The sequence below is a fragment of the Mirounga angustirostris genome, unplaced genomic scaffold, assembly GCF_029215605.1.
Source record: "Mirounga angustirostris isolate CCGP_5_RB_7025 unplaced genomic scaffold, mMirAng1.0.hap1 SCAF_9, whole genome shotgun sequence".
Classification (NCBI taxonomy): domain Eukaryota; kingdom Metazoa; phylum Chordata; class Mammalia; order Carnivora; family Phocidae; genus Mirounga; species Mirounga angustirostris.
In genome coordinates, this window is record NW_026991717.1 from 66,853,871 (window position 1) to 66,876,197 (window position 22,327).

At 35.1% G+C, this 22,327-nt stretch overlaps 1 long non-coding RNA gene across 1 annotated transcript in view; it reads right to left on the reverse strand.

The window, feature by feature from the left end:
• Positions 1-22,327, reverse strand: part of LOC129046529 (uncharacterized) — a 115,069-nt gene that overhangs the window by 16,095 nt on the left and 76,647 nt on the right. The window contains exon 3 of the long non-coding RNA XR_008508074.2: positions 13,428-13,722. This is a non-coding gene — a long non-coding RNA (uncharacterized LOC129046529). The remainder of the gene's footprint in view (positions 1-13,427; positions 13,723-22,327) is intronic.

The following is a 22,327-nucleotide window of genomic DNA, read 5'->3' on the forward strand; positions in this document are numbered from 1 at the left end:
CCAGAGGTTTCTGGGAGCATGAAATGCCCTCAGCTTCAGGTTTGTATTGGAGATGTCTTGAGCAGGAATTTACTCCATGCCTGGAAGATTCCAAAAACTATAGTCTTATTGCAATGTTTCCTGGGGGTCTGCACTGCTTCTGCCAGGGGTTTTGAAGCATCCCAAATAGTCTCTGATTTAACATGACCTCTCTCAATGGTAGGACTTGAACTGGGACCCTGGGCCTTTGCTAATCATGGTTTGAATTGAAAGAAAGAAAGAAAGAAAGAAAGAAAGAAAGAAAGAAAGAAAGAAAGAAAGAAAGAAAGAAAGAAAGAAAGAAAGAAAGAAAGCTTATAGGCCAATATCCCTGATGAACATAGGTACAAAAATCCTCAGCAAAATATTAGCAAACCACATTCAACAATATATCAAAAGAATTACCACAATCAAGTGGGATTTATTCCAGGGATGTAAGGATGATTTATTATTCACAAACCAATCAACATGATACACCACATTAACAGAATCAAGGATAAAAATAATATAATCTAAAATGCAGAAAAAGCATTTAACAAAATTCAATATCTATTCATGATTAAAAAAAACTCTCAAAATGGATTCAAAGGTAACATACCTCAACATAATAAAGGCCATATATAACAAAACCATAGCTAACATCATATGCAATAGTGAAAAACTGAGAGCATTTCCTCTAAGATCAGGAACAAGACAAGGATGTCCATTCTTATCACCTTTTTTCTTTTATAAAGATTTTAGTTATTTGAGAGAGAGAGTGCAAGGGAGAGAGAATCTGAAACAAATTACACACTGAGTGCAGAGCCCAAGGTAGGGCTCAATCTCACGACCATGAGATCATGACCTGAGCCAAAACCAAGAGTCAGCCACTTAACTGACTGAGCCCCCCAGGTGCCTCCAGTCTTGTCACCTTTATTCAACATAGTACTGGAAGTCCTAGCCATAGCAATCTGATAAGAAGTAAAAAGTACCCAAATTGGTAAGGAAGAAGTAAAACTGTTGCTATTTGCAGATGACATACTATACATAGAAAGCCCTAAAGATTCCAACAAAAACAACTAGAAGTAATAAATGAATTCAGTAAAGTTGAAGGATAAACTATCAATACTCAGAAATTGGTTGCATTTCTATATACTAATAATGAAGTAGCAGAAAGAGAAATTGAGAAAACAATTTTATATATAATTACACCAAAAAGAATTAAGTACCTAGGAATAAACCAATGAAGTAAAAGACCTGTACTCTAAAACCATAAAATATTGATGAAAGAAATAAAAAATGATACAAATGGTAAAATATTCCATGCTCATGGACTGGAAGAATATTGTTAAGATGACTATAGCACCCAAAGCAATCTACAGATTCTATGTAATCCCTATCAAAGTACCATGAGTATTTTCCACAGAATTAGAGTAAATAATCCTAAAATTTACATGGAAACACACACACACACAAACAAACCTTGTTTTTTTTTTTTTTTCATTGTCTTTGTAGGATATTTCAAAATATACTACAAAGTTATAGTAATCAACACAGTATGATACTGGCATAAAAGCAGATATGTAGATCAGTGAAATGGAATAGAGGGCTCAGAAATAAACCCATGCATATATGGTCAATTAATCTACAACAAAGGAGGCAAGAATATACAATATGGAAAAGACAAATCTCTTCAATAAAAAATGCTGTGAACACTGCACAGCTATATGCATAAGGATGAAACCAGACCACTTTCCTACCCCCTTCACAAAAATAAATTCAAAATGGATTGAAGACTTAAATCTGAAGAAAAACATAGGTAGTATTATTTTTTACATTGGTCTTTGCAATATTTTTTTAGATATATCTCCCCAGTCAAGGGAAACAAAAGAAAATATAGATTACTGAAACTACACCAAAATAAAAAGGTTTTGCATAACAAAGGAAACCATCAATGAAGAGAAAAGGCAACCTACTAAATGGGCAGAAGAGCAGAATTCTGAGGAGGATGGTGGAGTAGGAGGATCCTAACCTCACCTTGTCTCACCATACAACTAGGTAACACCCATAACAGTGTAAATAACCCAGAAAATGACCTGGAAACTGGCAGAAGAGATTCTCCACGGCTAAATGAAGAGGACAGATCAAAGAGGGTAGGAAGGGCAAAAATGTGGTTGGGAGCAAAACAGTGTCCGAGGGAGGGAGGGACATTTCAGGCATAGAGGGGAAAGAAACAGACCCCACCTCAGGCACAGGGGACCTGCACTGAAAGACAGGTCCCCATAACATTTGGCTTTGAAAACCAGAGAGACCTAAGATTGCTAGTTCTTACAATCAGTGGGGTTTAACACCAAAAACTAAAAATCAGTGGGCTCAAATCTATGAGAGCCAGAGGACATTAGGAAGCTGATTCCCCCCCCTTAAAGACACAGCACAACAAATAGCCCTGCAGAGATACAGCATAGAAGCAGCAGGTTCAAAATGCATGGAAGGAAGATTTATTTACTAATCTCAGAGCATGTGCTGGAGGGGTAGAGATCTTTGGGAGACCTCTCCAAGACCAAAAGACCTGGTGGGCACCATTTCCCTCCCCTGCCCCCAGCCTAGTTATACAGACCTCTGAGAACCAGCACAGCATGAACACTCTCCATCTAGCTTGCCAGTAGTGCACCCTGATCCCATACTGTTCTATGAAACCACACCTCATCCCAACCTTGGCATGAGCTTTCCCAGGTGGCTTTAGGTCCTTTCCCACAGTAGAGCAGTGTGGACCTTGCCAGCACCATGTGCCCCACCCCCACATTCTCCTGTGGCCCCACTCCCTCCAACAAGCCTTTAGCAGGATTCCATCCAAAGAGGTGCCACAAGACTAGCAGTGTGCAAGCAGCCCTGATGGGGCCCAGCACTGCTCCAAAATGACTCCTTCCCTAGGGAGAGGGAAAGATAACTACACACACTGTTTGACTGCAGACCCACAGTGGGCTGGGGGAAGACATCTGGTCTGACTGCAGGCCCCACCCACCAACAAAAGCTTCTCAAGAGATAAAACAGGGAGAGCTCCCTGGAGTTTGGTACTACAGCAGCTTTGGCAAATGCCTGGTCTGACCCAACTCAAGCCCAAGGCAGATTTAGATGGAGTTACTAACAACACAGGGACCAAAGCCTGCCCACAACAGTCAAGGAGAGCCATTGCAGATGACTGGATTGAAAGTAACTGTAGCTCAGCCACAGTAGGTCACACACAAAACATATGGGAGATACACCTGAAGTGCTAGGTTCTGGTTAACAGGGGACAATGCACTGCAGGGCACCACAAGACCTCTTCTTCATAAGGCCACTACTTTCAAGAGCAGGATATGTAGCTAACGCTCCCAAAATATAGTAACAGACACAGGGAGTTAAACAAAATGAGGAGACAGAAGAATATGTCCCAAATGAAAGAGTAGCACAAAATCACAGCAAGAGAGTTAAACAAAGTGGAGATAAGTAATATGCGTAATAGAGAATTTAAAGTAATGATCATTAAGATTCTCACTAGATGAGAAAAGAGTGGAAGACCTCAGTGAGATCCTTAACAAAAAGATAGAAAACATAAAGAAGAACCAGTTAGATGAAGAATTGAATAACTGAAATTAAAAAATACACTAGATGGAATAAATAGTAGACTAAAGGAAGCAGAACACATCAGCAGACTGGAAGACACAGTAATGGAAATCAATCAAGCTGAAAGGGAGAGAGAAAAAATAAAGATGAAAATAGACTTAGGGAACTCAGTGACACCATCAAGCATAAAAAGATTTGCACTATAGGGATCCCAGAAAGAGAAAAGGGGGAAGAAAATCAATTTGAAAAAATAATAGCAGAAAACTTCCCTAATCTTAGGAAGAAAACAGAAATCCAGATCCAGGAAGCACAGAGATCTCCCAACAAATTCAACCCAAGGTGGTCAACACCAAGACACAAAGTAATTAAGACAGCAAAAACTAGTGATGAAGAGAAAATATTTAAAATGGCAAGAGAAGGGTGCCTGGGTGGCTCAGTCAGTTGGGCATCTGCCTTCGGCCCAGATAATGATCTCAGAGTCCTGGGATTGAGCCCCGAATTGGGCTCTTTGCTCAGCAGGGAGCCTGCTTCTCCCTCTCCCTCTGCTCCTCCTCATCCCCCAAATTGTGCACACTCTCAATCTCTCTTTCTCAAAAAAATAAAATCTTTAAAAATAAAATAAAATGGCAAGAGAAAATAGTTATATACAAGGGAAACCTCATAAGGCTATCAGCTGATTTTTCAGTAGAAACTTTAAAAGCCAGAAGAAAGTGGCAAGATATATCCAAAGGGCTGGAAAAAGAAAAAAAAAAAAAAAAAAAAAAAAACCCTGCAACCAAGAATACTCTATCCAGCAAGGTTATCAGTCAGAATAGGAGATAGAGTTTCCAGAAAAACAAAAGTTAAAGAAATTCATGACCACTGAATCATTCTTAATAGAAATATTAAAGGGGACTCTTTGAAATGGAAAGACCATAAATAAGAGTAAGAAAAGAAGCACAAGTCTGTGATTCAACAGTCTTACACAATTCACAGTGCTCACCATAGCACATACCCTCCCCAACAGACCTGTACTTCTGAAACAAATAATACATTATATGTTAAAAAAAAAAAAAAAAAAGATAGTAGGAAGGGAAAAATGAAGGGGGCGGAAATTGAAGGGGGAAACGAACCATGAGGGACTATGGACTCTGAGAAACAAACTGAGGGTTCTAGAGGGGAGGGGGGTGGGTGGATGGGTTAGCCTGGTGATGGGTATTAAAGAGGGCATGTATTGAATGGAGCACTGGGTGTTATACACAAACAATGAATCATGGAACACTACATCAAAAACTAATGATGTAATGTATGGGGATTAACATAACATAATAAAATTAAAATTAAAAAAAGCACAAAAGCAGTAAAAAATAATTAAGTATATCTATAAAAATCTGTCAAGAGATTAACAAAATAAAAGGATGTAAAGAATGACACCATATACCTAAAACATGGGGAGGAGGGGGAGAGGAATAAAGAATGGGTTCAAGGTTAAAAGACCATCAAATTAATATAGACTGCTATGTACATAAGATGCTATATACAAACTTAATGGTAACTAGCAATCAAAAAATCAAAATCCAGTAATAGAGATGCAAAAAGTAAAAAAGCAGGGAATCCAAGTATATGCAAAAAAACCCCAGCAAACCTTGAGAGAAGAGAGCAAGAGAAGAAAGGAGCTGCAAAAGAACTACAAAAACAACCATAAAACAAGAAGCAAAATGGCAGTAAGTACATACCTATCAATAATTACTTTAAATGTAAATGGACTAAATGCTCCAATCAAATACATATGATTACTGAATGGATAAAAAGCAAGACCTATCTATGTGCTGCCTACAAAAGAAGACTTGTTTCAGACCTAAAGACACAAGACGATTTAGAGGGAGATAATAGAAATCCTTTATCATGCAAATAGAAGTGAAAAGAAAGCCAGGATAGTTATATGTATATCAGACAAAATGGACTATAGGAAACAAACTGAGGGTTGCTGGAGGGGAGATGGGTGGGTAGATGGGGTAATTGGGTGGTGGGCATTAAAGAGGGCATGTGATGTGATGAGCATTGGGTGTTATATGCAACTGATGAATTATTGAACTCTATATCTGAAACTAATGATGTACTATATGTTGGCTAACTGAATTTAAGTAAAAAGATAAAAAAAAAGACTATAGTAAGAAACAAAGAACAATACTATGTAATCATAAAGGGAACAATCCAACAAGAACATATAACAACTATAAATAATTATGCAACCAACAGGGGAGCACCCAAATACATAAAGCAGCTAAGAGCAAACATAAAGGAAGTAATCAACAGTAATACAATAATAGTAGGGGACTTTATCACCCCACTTAGATCAGTGGATAGACCAACCAAACAGAAAATTAACAAGGAAATGGTGGCTTTGAATAACACATTAGACCAGATGGATCTAACACATATTCAGAACATTCCATCCTAAAATAGCAGCTTATACATTCTTTTCAAGTGCACATGGAAGAGTCTCCAGAAGAGATAATAGGCAACAAAACAAGTCTCAACTAATTAAAAAAGACTGAAGTACTACCATGCATATTTTTCAACCACAGTGCTATGAAACTAGAAATCAATGACAAGAAAAATTCCGGAATGAACACAAATACATGGAGCTTAAATAACACATAACTACAGAATGAATATGTCAACCAAGAAATCAAAGAAATTGAAAAATACATGGAGAGAAATGAAAACAAATAACAATGGTTCAAAATCTTTGGGATGCCACAAATGCTGTACTAAGAGGGAAGCTTATAGTAATACAAGCCTACTTTAAGAAGCAAGAAAAACCTCAAATAACCTAACCTTACACCTAAAGGAAATAGAAAAAGAAAACTGAACAAAACCCAAAACCAATAAAAGGAAAAAAATAATAAAGACTAGAGCAGAAATAAACCAAATGGAAACCAAAAATAAATAAATAAGTAAAATAAAATAATGAAAATACTAGAGTAGATCAAGGAAACCAGAAGCTTGTTCTTTGAAAAGATCAAAAAAATTGATAAATCTGTAGGCAGACTCATAAAAAAAAATCAGAAATTAAGGAGGAGAAATAACAACTGTCATTACAAAAACACAAAGGATTATAAACAACATTATGAAAAATTATAAGCCAACTGATTGGATAAACTAGAAAAAATGGATTAATTTTTAAAAACATATAACTCCCAAAACTGAAGCAGAAAGAAATAGAAAATTTGAGGAGACTGATTACTGATTCAATTCAATTTCATTGCTGGTAATCAAAAAACTCCCAACTAACGAAATCCAGGGTCAGACAGCTTCACAGGCAAATTCTACCAAACATTTAAAGAAGAGTTAATACCTATCCTTCTCAAACTATTCCAGAAACTATAAGAGGAAGGAAAGTTTTCAACTCCATTCTTCAAGGCCAGAATTACCCTGATACCAAAACCAGATAAAGAAACTACAGAAAAGAGAACTACAGGCCAGTATCTCTGATGACTATAGATGCAGAAATCCTCAACAAAATATTAGCAAACCAAATCCAATACCACATAAAAAAAAGCACTCATCATGATTAAATGGGATTTATTCCTGGGATATAAGGGTAGTTCAATATTACACAAAATAATCAACATGATACATCACATCAACAAGAGAAAGGATAAAAACCTTTCAACAGATGCAGAAAAAACACTTGAAAAAAATATAATATCCACTATTGATATAAACTCTCAACAAAGTAGATTTACAAGGAATATATATATATATCAATATAATAAAGGCCATATATTAAAACACACACACACACATAGCTAACATCACACTAAATGGTAAAAAACTGAGAGCTTTTCCTCTAAGATCAGTAACAAGACTAGGATGTCCACTCTTACCACTTTCATTCAACATAGTACTGAAGTCCTTGCCACAGCAATCAGGAAAGAAAAAGGAATAAAAGGCATCCAAATTGGTGAGGAAGAAATAGAACTTTCACTATTTGCGGATGACATGATACTATATATAGAAAACCCTAAAGAGTCCACCAAGAAACTACTAGAACTGATAAATGAATTCAGTAAGGTCACAGGATACTAAGTCAATATACAAAAATGTTACATTACTATAAACTAATAATTAAGTAGTAGAAAGAGAAATTTTAAAAATCCCATTTACAATTGCACCAAAAATAACAAAATACCTAGGAATAAATTTAACCAAGGAGGTGAAAGACCTATACTCTGAAAACTATAGAACATTGACCAAAAAAAATGAAGATGACACAAATGGGAAGATACTCCATGCTCATGGATTGGAAAAACAAACACTGATAAAATGTCCATACTACCCGAAGCAATCTACAGATTTAATGCAATCCTTATCAAAATACCAACAGCATTTTCACAGAACTAGAACAAATAATCCTATAATGTGTATGGAACCATGGAAGACCCCAAATGGCCAAAGCAATCTTAAAAAAGAAGAAGAAAACTGAAGGTATTACAATTCCAAATTTCAAGATATGCTACAAAGCTGTAGTTATCAACACAGTATAGTATTGGCATGAAAATAAACACATAGATCAATGGAATAGAATAGAGAGCCCAGAAATAAACTCACAATTATATAGTCAATTAATCTTTGGCAAAGGAGGCAAGAATATATAATGGGAAAAAAAGATAGTCTTCAACAAATGGTGCTGTAATGTAATGTAATGTAATGTAAATGTAAAAGAATGAAACTGGACCACTTTTTTACACCATACACTTTCTTACACCATAAGAAATTCTTACATCATACACTTTCTTACACAATACACAAAATTAAAATGGATGAAAGACCTAAATGTAAGACCTGAAACCATAAAAATACTAGAGGAACACACAGGCAGTAACCTCTCTGACATGGACCATAACAACTTTTTTCTAGATAGGTCTCCTGAGGCAAGGGAAACAAAAGCAAAAATAAACTATTAGGACTTCAACAAAATAAAAAGTTTCTGTGCAACAACGGAAAAAGTCAACAAAACTAAAAGGCAACTAACAGAATGGGAGAAGATATTTGTAAATGTTATATCTGATAAAGGATTAGAATCCAAAATATCTAAAGAACTCCCACAGCTCAACACTAATAATAATAATAATAATAATAATAATAATAATAATCTGTTAAAAAATGGGCAGAGGACCTGAACAGACATTTCTTCAAAGAAGATATATGGATGGCCAATAGACACATGAAAATGTGCTCATCACTCATGATTAGGGAAATAAAAATCAAAACCACAATGAGGTATCACCTCACACTTGTCAGAATGGCTAAAATCAAAAACATAAGAAACAAGTGTTGGCAAGGTTGTGGAGAAAAAGGAACCTTCATGCACTATTGGTGGGAATGCAAACTGGGGCAGCCACTGTGAAAAGCAGTATGTAGGTTCCTCAACAAATTAAAAAATAGAACTACCATATATTCCACTACTGGGTATTTACCAAAAGAATACAAAAACACCAATTCCAAGAGATACATGCACCCCTATGTTTATTGCAGCATTATTTACAATAGCCAAATTATGGAAGCAGCTCAAGTGTCCATTGATAGATGAATGAGTAAAGAAGATATGGTACATATACACAATGAAATATTACTCAACCATAAAAAGAATGAAATCTTGCCATTTGCAACAACATGAATGGATCTGGAGTAAAATGCCAAGTGAAATAAGTCAGAGAAACACAAATACCATATGATTTCACTCATAGGTGGAATTTAAGAAACAAAACAATGAACAATGAAATAAAGAGACAAACCAAAAAACAGACTCTTAACTATAGAGAACTGATGGTTACCAGAGGAGAGGTGGAGGAGGGGTGAAATTGGTGAAGGAGATTAAGAATATATTTATTATGATGAGCACTGAGTAATGTATAGAATTGTTGAATTACTATATTGTACACCTGAAGCTAATATAACACTGTATGTTAACTATAGTGGAATTAAAATTTTTAAAAATTAAAATGACAAAATAATTAAAATGTCTCAACTACCATTTCTTCAAGTATTATATTTTCCCCATTCTCTCTAATCCTACTGGGGTTCCAATTTATAATATGTTATGTATTTTACAATGTGTCCTATGTGTCTCTTGTGCTTTTATTTTTATTTTTTTTCTATTAGTGTTTCTCTTTGTGCTTTAGTTTGGATATTTTCTATGCACCATGACTAAGTCACTAATCTTGACTTCCGTGTTTAACCTCTAATAGATCCATCTATTGAACACATTTAGTTGTATTTTTCAATTCCAGAATTTCCATTTGATTCTATTTCATAGTTCTAATTTTCTGGTGAAATTATCCATTTTCCATCTCTTTTATCATCTTTTCCTTTTTTTTTTAAACATCATTAATAGGTTATTTCAGTCTTTGCTAAAACAAATATCTGGATCACCTTATCTTGCCTTTTTTTAAAAAAATCTTCTTTGGTGTTTGGAGGTGTCATATGGTCCTTTGTCTTGGCATGATTATTTTTGGCTGAATGGTAGATGCTGTATATTAAAAAAAATCATAGGAACTCCACCTGACATCATGTTTTTTTAGAGAGGGTCATCCTTTTCTCTACTAGACAGAATGGAGGTTTTATCACTTCAATTCAATCAAGTATGAAACTGAGCTAAGACTAGAGTACAGCTTTAGTAAAGCTCCTAGTTCATCCTTGTTCTTAAGGTGTATCTCTCTTTTCATTTTAGCACCAGGTATGTTCACCAGAAATACCATCCCCTCTTTTTTTGGCCAGTGATGTATTTGTATAGAGGAAGGCAGGGGTTTGTTCTGTACTCTACATCCTTTTTGTAGTAAGGCGAGATTGGGAAAAAAAAAAAAACAAAACCCTCCCTGTTTTTTATAGGTGTTAGATTTAGTTTCCCGACCTCTTGTCCCTTGCAGTTTCAGAGCTCAGCCAATACCTTGAGGGGGAAACCAGCTGCATATCAGGCCCAGTTCTCCATGCCCTCTCACTCTGATCTTAGGCCCTCAAGCTTCCAATTTTGTCTGTCTAGTCTTATAAGTCTGCTTGTTTCTCTGTGACCCATGAGTGGCCTTCTGTCCACAGAATCTGGATTCTCAAGTTTTCATCCTGTGCATAGAATCAAATGCCTTCATGAAAAATAGCTACAGAATGTAAACTCATATTTGTGGTTTCTTCTCTGTAAATATTTTTCCTTCTTGTCCTGGCTGCTTCAGCAGCTCTCTGATGCCTTTAACAGATTTTTTATTTTTATTATTTTTGTTTGTTTGTTTTGCAGTTTGTATGACCTTTCCAGTGGTTTTTAATGAGATTGCTGGTCTGATTCAAGTGATTCTATTTTTTTTAAAGATTTTATTTATTTGATAGAGAGAGAGCACGCACGAGTAGGGGGGAGTGGCAGAGGAAGAGGGAGAAGCAGACTCCCCACCAAGCAGGGAGTCTGATGCCAGACTCAGTCCCAGGACCCCTGGATCATGACCTGAGCTGAAGGCAGACACTTAACTGACTGAGCCATCCAGGCACCCTCAAGTGATTTTATTCTACTTTATAGTTGTCCTAAATATCATTTTATTTATTTACTTATTTATTTTTGTTTTTTTCAAGTCTTTATTTAAATTTCAGTTAACATATAGTGTAATAGTAGTTTCAGAAGCAAAAAAAGTAGATATAAAGTAATTGAAGTAATGTACTTAAAATCTGATAAGTGTTAATTGGCAACTGGAATACCAGAGATATATTTCTGTCTCTGCAATTTATTTACTGTACAACATTGGGCAATTTACTTTGCCTTCCTACATTTTTCTTATCTGAAAAATAATCTTAGACTAGATAAACTTTAAGATATTTTCTTTCATTCTGTGAATTTGTATTCTCATAATTTGAACAATTTTATTAGCTTATAAGTAGAGTTTGGTACACTGTCAGAGCATCCTACAGAATCATCATCATCATCATCATCATAAGTAACTAAATAAGAAATATACTTAGAAATGATGAGTCTTTAGAGTTCTATTTTCATTGAAGATTAATCACCATAACGAAAAACTTTTTAAATCACTAAGCTAACAAGTTTCTGTAAGGATATTCATATTGACTGTTATAACTAAGAGGGCCATATGTCCTTGTTTGCAAGGGCATTCCCCATTTATATTTTTGTCTCTACATAATTATAAATAGTTTTTCCTTTCACTCAAAAATAAGATTTTTTTGGCTGGAAAATTATATGGTTATTCTAGTTATAATTCTGAGAGAAAGAAAAGTTCTTGGTTGGTCAGATGCATAGTCATTCTTGTGAGACTAATTTCAGATTTTAATATTGAGTATGCCAAAAAGCAAAAGTGACCATTGATAGGAACTATATTTTCTATTCAGATATAATATTAATAGACTAGAACATTCAGACATTGTCTGAATCCCTAGACTAGCTACATGACAGTTTTCCAAATGTGTTCATGTTTTTGAAAGAGTGAGAATCAGTTGAACAAAGTGTTATTCACAACAGGCCAATACATATATCATCCAGTGAGTATCAGGGCTTTTAACAGATATAGACAACTGAAGACAATATATAATGAAGAGTGCAAAACCCTGTGATGGAGAATTGTTTATAAAGGGACACAAACCTCTTATACTAATGTCTCTACAGACCTACCTACCCTAGTGTTTAGAGACCTCATAGTTCAATTGTGAGGCTATAATACCTTGATGAAATATTTCAATATATCACTGGATTTTTTAAAATTTTATTTATTTATTTGAGAGAGAGAAATAGAGCACAAGCATCAGCACAGGGAAAGGGCAGAGGGAGAGGGAGAAGCAGTCTCCCCACTGAGCAGGGAGCCAGGCATGGGGCTCAATCCCAGAACTCTGGGATCCATGACCTAAGTTGAAGGCAGATGCTTTAACCGGCTGAGCCATTCACATGACCCTATCACTAGATTTTAAAAATAACATTTTTTACTGGTTTATTACAGGAAATATGTGTATAAAAGACATTTTAAGAATATTCTGGAATTTTTAAAAAAAATTATATTTACTAATAGAGTTCTGGTTCAAGATAGCAATGTAAGAAGATTCTAAACTCACCTCCTTCCATGGACACACTGAACTATAGCTACATATGGAACAGTTTCCTCAGGGAAAAAAAAAACAAAAAAAAACTAAAATGTAGCTGAGTGACTCCTATGCATCAGGCAAATGGGAAAAAAACCCACATCAAAGTGGGTAGAGGAGGCAGACACATGAACTCCACCCCAGCACAGAGATCCACAATTGGGAGAAAACTAAAACCCTGCAGTATCTCCCTGAGGAGTGAAGGGTTTGAACCCTACATTGGGCACCCCAACTTTTAAGACCTGAACATGAGAAATGAGCCCCAAGACATATAGCTTTGAAAACCAGTGGGGCTCTTGTCCACAAGACCCACAAGGCCACAGTGAACTGAGAAATGGCTTTTAAAGTACTCAGACTCATCCCCTGGGGCCTAGTATAAAAGCAGCCAATTGAGGAGTGCTCAGACTTTATGTGAAAAAGACTTATTTGCTTATCTTAAAGCATTGGCCTGAGGGGCAGCCATCTAATTTAGCACACATGTAGAGGGCTGCTGGGGTATTCTTGGGATGGAGGCTGGCAGGTGCTATCCTTGCATTCACCCTTTGCCTTAGCTCCAAATCACTGATACCTCCCAGAAAGAAGGGATTCTGTTCCCTCCTTTGGTGCCCCAATTTTTATAGCTACCACCCACAGAACACCTCTAAATTTCCCAAATCTGGGGGCCACAGGACTATAACCAATGGAGGAGTTCTTAAATGACTACCACCCTCAGGGCATACCAAGAGGCAACAGTCTGAGGAGTCTTGTCTTTCTGTGAAAGAGGACTTCTAGCTTATCTTCATGGCTGCAGCCTGAGAGGAAGCTCCTAAGATCCTGGAGGACAGCTGTCATCTTTGCACTCTCCCTCTGCCATGCTCCAGAGGGACCTTATCTCCTAGAGGTGAACTTTTACACACATCTTGTGCTCCAGTTTTTATGTCTATTGTCCAGATTATGTGGGTGCCACCCAAAGGATATCCTTTGATCTCATGGCTCTGGTGGCCAGTTGGGCTTGTATTCCTGGGTTCCATGGGACTGTAAAAATAAGAGAGAGAAAGTTCTTGATTAGGTAATAACCCAGGACATTGCACACAAAGCAGAATGAAACACACTCCAGTCTTTCAGTGAATGAGGCCTATTTGCTTGTCCAGGAGTTTCAACCAGGAGGGCAGTCTTCTAGTTTGACACACATCTAGTGACCTACATACATACATCTAGGGAACAGTGACCAGTGGACACACTCTGTGCTCTCGCCCTGCTACACTCCAGCTCAGCAGCATCTCCCAGAAGAGTTTATACCCCTGTGTCCCTTATTTTTGTAGCTGCTGCCAGTAGACATCTCTCAAATGCCAACTTTTGTGGCCAGTGGGGCTTACACTTGTGACCCCACAGAACTGTATATATCTGCATACTTCAAAAGCTACTGCATAAGGGTCCAGCTTCCAATCACCCTGCCTCTAAATGTTAACTGAGATCCTCCCCTTTGGGACACAGTGGGTCTTGGAAGCCTCTCAAATACTGGGAGTTATTAAAAATAGAATAGGATGCTTAGACAATCACAAGGGTTTGAGAGACAACAAATGCTAGAGCAGGGTTAAACAATAAGGTTGATCTCCTTCATGTAGCCACTCCTTGAAGACTGGGAAGGATGGCTATTTTATCTGATGCATAGAAATCAACACAGAAAGTTAAGGTAAATAAAGAAACAGAGGAATATGTTCCAAAGAAAAAACAAAATAAAACCTCAGGGGAAAAAAATCCTTAAAATGGAGACAAGTGAATTATCTAATGAAGTTTAAAATAATGTTCGTAAAGATTGCTCATGAACTTGGAAAAATAGATGAATACATGAGAAATTCAACAGAGACAGAAAATATAAGAACATACCAAATAGAAGTCACAGGGTTGAAGAATACAGTAACTGAACAACAAGTTGCAGTAGAGGGGTTCAATAGCAGACTAATGAAACAGAAGAAAGGATCAATTAACTCAAAAATAGGGGAGTGGAGCTCATTAAATCAGAAAAGAAAAAAGAAAAAAAGTAAAACAAATGAAGATAGCTTAATATAATATCAAGCAGACCAACATTTGCACTACAGGGGTTTCAGAAAGAGGAGAAAAAAGGAAGAAAACTTATTTGAAGAATTAATGGCTAAAAACTTGCCTAAACTTGGAAATAAAAAAAGACATCCAGACCCAGAAAGCTCAGAGATTCAAAATAAGATGAACCCAAAGGGACCTACACCATGACACATGATAATTAAAGTGTCAAAAGTTAAAGACAAGGAGAGAATCTTAAAAACATCAAGAGAAAAACAATTTGTTACGTACAAGAGAACCCCCATAAGATGATCAGCATATTTTTCAGCAGAAATTTTGCAGGCCAGAAGAGAGTGGCATAATATATTCAAAGTACTGAAAAGAGAAAACCTCCAGAAATCAAGAGTTTCCAGACAAGAAAGAGCTAAACAATTTTATAACTGCTAAACTAGACTTACAAGAAATGTTTAAGGGACTTTAAGCTAAAAAGAAAGGGTACTAATTAGAAACAAGAAAATATATAAAAGTATAAATCTTGGGGTGCCTGGGTGGTTCAGTCATTAAGCATCTGCCTTCGGCTCAGGTCATGGTCCCAGGGTCCTGGGATTGAGCCCCACTTCAGGCTCCCTGCTCAGTGGGGAGCCCGCTTCTCCCTCTCCCCCTGCTTGTGTTCCCTCTTTTGCTGTGTCTCTGTCAAATAAATAAAATCTCAAAAAATATATATATATATATAAATCTCACTGGAAAAGGTAAATATATAGTAAAGGTGATAGGTTAATCACTTATAAAGCTAGCATGAAGTTTAAAAGAGAAAAGTAGTAAAAAGAACCATAATTACAATAATTTAAAAATACACAAATTAAAAATATGTAAAATGTGACATCAAAAACATAAAACATGGAGGGGGAGAATAAAATTTAGAGCTTTAGAATATGTTCACACTTAAGTTGTTATCAATTTAAAATAGACTCTCACAAATACAAGTCGTTATATATAAAAGTCTTGGTTACCACATAGCAAATATCTATAGCCATTACACAAAATATAAAGAGAAAAGAATCTAAGTATAAAACTAAAAGTCATCAAACCACAAGAAAGAAAGAAAGGAACAGAGAAACAACAAAACAGCCAAAAAACAAGTAAGAAAATGGCAATAAGCTCATACTTATCGATACTTATTCTAAATGTAAACAGACTAAATTTTCCAATCAAAAGACAAAGTGGTTGAATGGATTTAAAAAAACAAAACCTAATTATATTCTGCTTATAAGAGACTTGCTTCAGATTTAAGGACACACACAAAATGAAGGTATGAAAAAAATATATATTCCATGCAAATGTAGACCAAATGAAAGCTGGGTTTGCTATACCTATACCAGACAAAATAGACTTAAAAAAAAAAACTGTGATAAGAGACAAAGAAGAGCATTACATAGTGATATAGTGATCAGTTCAACAAGAGGATGTAACATTTATAAATATTTATGTACCCATCATAGGAGCACATAAGTATATAAAGCAAATATTAACAGACCCTAATAAACAGCAATACAGCAATAGTAGGAAACCATAATACCCCACTTTCATCAATGGATAGATCATCCAGACAAAAAATCAATAAGGAAACATTGGCCTTAAACAAAACATTAGACCAGAAGGACTTAACAGTTATATAAAGAACATTCTATACAAAAGCAACAGAAAATAAGTATACATGGAACATTCTCCAGGTAGATCTTATGTTAGGTCACAAAACAAGTCTTAATAAATTATAAAAGATTGAAATCATACCAAGCATCTTTTGAACACAATGATATGAAACTAGAAATCATTCTATGAAGAAATTGAAAAATTCATAAATATATGGATATTAACTGTTATGCTACTGAACTACTAAACAACCAACAGGTCAAAGAGGAAATATAAGGAGAAATAAAAAAAATACCTTGAAATAAATAAAAATGTAAACACAGCACATCAAAATATATGGAATGCAGCAAAAGCAGTTCTAAGAAGTAAGTTCATAGCAATAAACACGTACCTCAAGTAACAAAGAAAAATCTCAAATAAACAATCTAACTTAACACCTCAAGAAACTAGAAAAAGAAGAACAAACAAAACTGAAAGTTGGTAGAAGAAAGGAAATAACAAGATTACAGCAGAAATAAATGAAATAGGAACTAAAAAGACAATAGTAAAGATCAATGAAACTAAGAGCTGGTCCTTTGTGATATACCACCTATGTGATATACCACAATAACAAAATGAAGGATAAAAATTATGTGATCATCTCAATAGATATAGAAAAAAGCATTTGATAAATTCAACTCCTTCTACAATAAAAACTCTCAATTGAGTTTATAGGAAACATATCTCTACATAATTAAGGCCATATATGGCAAAAACACAACTAGCATTATACTTAATGGTGAAAGCTGCAAGCTTTTCTTTTAAATCATGAACAAGGCAAGAATGTCCACTCTTATTACTTTTATTCAACATACTATTCAATGTTCTAAGAACAATCAGTCAAGAAAAGAAATAAAAGACTTCTGAATCAGAAAGGAAATACAACTGCTACTCTTTGCAGATGACATCATATTGTATATAGAAAACCCTTAAGACTCCACCAAAAAACTATTCAAACTAATTAGTGAATTTTGTAAAGGCACAGGTAACAAAATCAATATACAAAAATCCGTTGTGCTTTTTTACACTAATAGTAAACTTTCAGAAAGAGAAATTAAGAAAACAATCCCATTTACAATTGCATCAAAAATAATACAATACCTAGGAATAAATGTAACCAAGGAAGTAAAATTTGAAGACACAAATAAATCAAGAGATAATAATTGGTCATAGATGGGAAGAATATTGTTAAAAGGTCCTAAAGCAATCTACAAATTCTGTGTAATCCCTATCAAAATTCAAATGGCATATTTCACAAAAAATAAAACAATTCTAAAATTTGTATGGAACCACAAAAGACTGAGTAGCCAAGCAATCTTGAAAAAGAACAAAGGTGGAGAACTCACACTCCCTGATTCAAACTATGTTAAAAAAGCTAGAGTAACCAAATTGTATGATATTATCATAAAAACAGATACATAGATCAATGGAACAAAATAGAGAGCCCAGGAAAAAAATCCATGTATATGTGGGTTAATGACATTAATTTATGACAAAGGAGTCAAGAATATACAATGGGAAAAGAACAGTCTCTTCAACAAATGGTGTTGGGAAAACTGGACAGCCACATGCAAAAGAATGAAACTCAACCACTGTCTTACCATACACAAAAATTAACTCAAAATGGATTGAAGACTTAAATATAGGATCTGAAACCATAAAACTCCTAGAAGAAAACATAAGCAGTAAGCTCCTTGACATTGGTTGTAGTAATAATTTTTTTATTTTGATACCAAAAGCAAAGGCAAAAATACCCCCCCCCCAAATATTAGGACTACACCAAACTAGAAAGCTTCTGAATAGCAAAGGAAACCATGAATAAAAAGGCAACATAATGAATGAGAAAAAAAAATTGCAAATCATATATCTGATAAGGGGTTAATACCCAACATATGTAAATAACTCAGACAACTCAATAACCAAAAAAAGCAAATAATTCATTCAAAAAATCGAAAAAGGATCTGAATAGGTATTTCCCCAAAAAAATACATTTAGATGGCCAACAGATACATGAAAAGATGACAGCATCAGTTATCATCAGGAAAATGCAAATCAAAACCCAGTGAGATTATCACCACATTCAAAATAGCTATTATCAAAAAGACAAGAAATAACAAGTATTGTAGAAGATATGGAGAAAAAATAACACTTTGTGCACTGTTGGTATGAACATAAATTGGTACAGCCACTATGGAAAATAGTATGGAAGTTCCTCAAAAAATTAAAAATAAGGTATCGTATGGTCCAGCCATTCTATTTCTGATATTTATCCTAACTTAAAAAAAATTATGCACCCCTTGCTCATTGTGGAAATAATAGCCAAGATATGGAAACAACATAAGTGTCCATCAAAAGCTGAATGGATAAAGAAAATCTGGTAGGCATGTGTGTGTGTGTGTGTGTGTGCACATGCGCATGCATACTTATGTGTGTATGAATATATATATATGTATATATATATACACACACACACATAATGGAATAACTTTTGGCCATAAAAAAGAAGGAAATGTTGCCATTTGCTACAACATAAATGGATTTTAAAACATTAAGGTAAGAGAAAGAAGACAGGGAAAGAAAATACAGTATGATCTTACTTATATATTGAATCTAAAACCAAAAATATAAGACCCTGAATAGCCAAAGCAAACTTGAAAAGCTGTAGTCATCAAGACAGTATGGTACTGGCACAAAAACAGACACATAGATCAGTGGAACAGAATAGAAAACCGAGGAATGGACCCACAACTATATGGTCAACTAATCTTTGACAAAACAGGAAAGAAACTGGACAGCAACATGCAGAAGAATGAAACTGGGCCACTTTCTTACACCATATACAAAAATAAATTCAAAATGGATGAAAGACCTAAATGTGAGACAGGCAACCATCAAAATCATAGAGGAGAACACAGGCAGCAACCTCTTTGATCTCCCCCATAGCAACTTCTTGCTAGACACGTTGCAGGAGGCAAAGGAAACAAAAGCAAAAATGAACTATTTGGACTTCATCAAGATAAAAAGCTTCTGCACAGTGAAGAAAACAATCAACAAAACTAAAAGGCAGTCTATGGAATGGGAGAAGATATTTGCAAATGACATATTGGATAAAGGGTTAGTATCCAAAATCTACAAAGAATTTATCAAACTCAACTCCTAAAAAACAAATAATCCAGTTAAGACATGGCCATGAGTAAACATTTTTCCAAAGATATCCATATGGCTAACAGACACATGAAAAACTGCTCAATATCACTCATCATCAGGGAAATACAAACCAAAACCATGATGAGATACCACCTCACACCTGTCAGAATGGCTAAAATTAACAACACAGGAAACACAGATGTTGGTGAGAATGTGGAGAAAGGGGAACCCTCCTACACTGTTGGTGGGAATACAAACTGGTGGAGCCACTCTGGAAAACAGTATGGAGGTTCCTCAAAAAGTTAAAAATAGAGCTACCCTATGACCCAGAAACTGCATTACTGGATATTTACCCAATGGATACAAAAATACTGATTCAAAGGGATACATGCACTCTGATGTTTATAAAAACAGCATTATCAACCATAGCCAAACTATGGAAAGAGCCCAAATGCCCATCAACTGATGAGTGGATACAGAAGAGGGGGTGTGTATGTACACACACACACACACACACACACACAATGGAATATTATTCAGCCATCAAAAAAAGAATGATATCTTGCCATTTACAATGATGTGAATGGAGCTAGACTGTATTATGCTAAGCAAAATAAGCCAAAGAAAGACAAATACCATGTGATTTCACGCACATGTGGGATTTAAGAAACAAAACATGAACATAGGGGAAGGGGGAAAAGAAAGAGAGGGAGGTAAACCATAAGAGACTCTTAACTAGCGAGAACAAACAGGGTTGATGGAGGGGAGGTGGGTGGAGGATGGGCTAAATGGGTGATAGGTATTAAGGATGGCACTTGCTGTGATGAGCATTAGGTGTTATATGTCAGTGACGAGTCACTAAATTCTACTCCTGAAACCAATATTACACTATGTGTTAACTAACTAGAATTTAAATAAAAACTTGAAACAAAAAATAAAAAAATAACTTAGTGAAATAATGCCAGTAGATGACAGCCACTCAGAGACAACATAACTTGTTTATTTCACTAGAAGAAAACTAAAATGAGATTTTACCTAGGAATCAGATTCTTTGTCATGTTAAAGTAGGCCTTCCCAATATATCATAGTGCAAGAATTTAAATTCCTGTAAAGGAATTTAATGCACCCAGAACCATGGAATGAGAACAAAGAATATTTTGTTGCTATAAAACTACTTTTTATTGGTTTCTGGTGTAGAATTTGGTGATCCATTGCTTACATACAACACCCAGTGATGAGCACTCATATGTGTAATATGTGATGAGCAATATGTGTTTTATATGGGTGATGGGTCACTGAACTCTACAACAGAAACCAATACTACACTGCATGTTAACTAACTGCAATTTAAATTAAAATTTGGAGCAAAAAAATGAAACCAAAAATATAAAAACAAACAAACAAAACCAAACTCATAAAACAGATGGTGGTTGCCAGGGGCAGGATGTAAGTGGTGGGTTTAATGGGTGAAAGGATCAAAGGGTACAAACTTCTAGTTATAAAATAAGTTATGGGGAAATATTGTACGGCATGGTGACTATAGTTAATAGTTTCTTGTATACTGAACAGTAGCTAAGAGAGTACATCTTCAAAGTTCTCATCACAAGAAAAAAATCATTTTTGTAACTAGGTATTGTGATAGACATTAACTAAATTTACTGTGGTGATTATTTTTCAATATATACAAATATTGAATCATTAGGTGGTATACCAGCAACCAATATGTTATATGCCAATTATGCCTCAATAAAGAGGAAAAGTATACCTGGAGAAAAATTCATCATTTTATTGTTAGTGCTATCAACAACTTCTTTTTGTTGATTATGGAGTGTATATTAAACTGTTAATTGTTTTTAAAATTCTATGTCAGGAATGAAAAATAGTGCCAAAACTTTCCTAGAGACTGAAAAAATATGTGTTTGACTAATTTTTTCTCTTTTAATGCAAATCTCATTTGGTGGTTATCCCCAAATGGCATGCCGTAAATTAGTGCCTAATTATTCTAAGTCTACTGACACAAGAAGTGCCTGGAAGAAATAATAATGTGCCAGATAGATCTACAGTCCTCTCATTTGTTAAGTCAGTCAGTCAGTAAGTCAAGTCAGTCAGTCATTGAAACACTATTTTTGATCTGGCTTATATTGCATTTATCATTTACAATTAATAGTTAAATCATAAGAATTTCCAAGTTAAATCCATAGTAATTCATAAGTAATACAATTCTACCAAGTCTATGTGGCAATTTTCTTAACCATTCTATAGTTGGCCATTTTTGTTATTTATGGAGTTTTTCACAACTGTAGAATAAACATCTACACACAAAGCATTTTGCATTTTTAGGATTACTTCCTCAGAACTCTTGATCAGAATTAGAATTAGTGGGTCCAGGAGAATTAACTTTTTTAAGGCCCTTGACGTACTGCCAAACTGCTATATATTAGCCATATCAATGTACATTACCAGCAGCAAGATACCAATTTAACTTTATAAATAATAGTTACCTATGTATTTCTGTGGTTATCTGTTCTATTCTCTTATTTTTGATTTTTTTCTTAATGTAGTTAAAGCATTGCCAATTTTGTTTATATTTTTGGAAAAACTGGTCATTACTTTCAATGTTATTGTTTATTCTGGTCTCTATTTTATTTCTGATTTTTCTTTGTTACTTCCTTCCTCTGATAATTTCAGCTAAGTTTCTTCTTATTCTAGTTTGGGGTGTAATGTTATTTGAATTTTTTTTCTTAGTGCAAGCATTTATAGCATA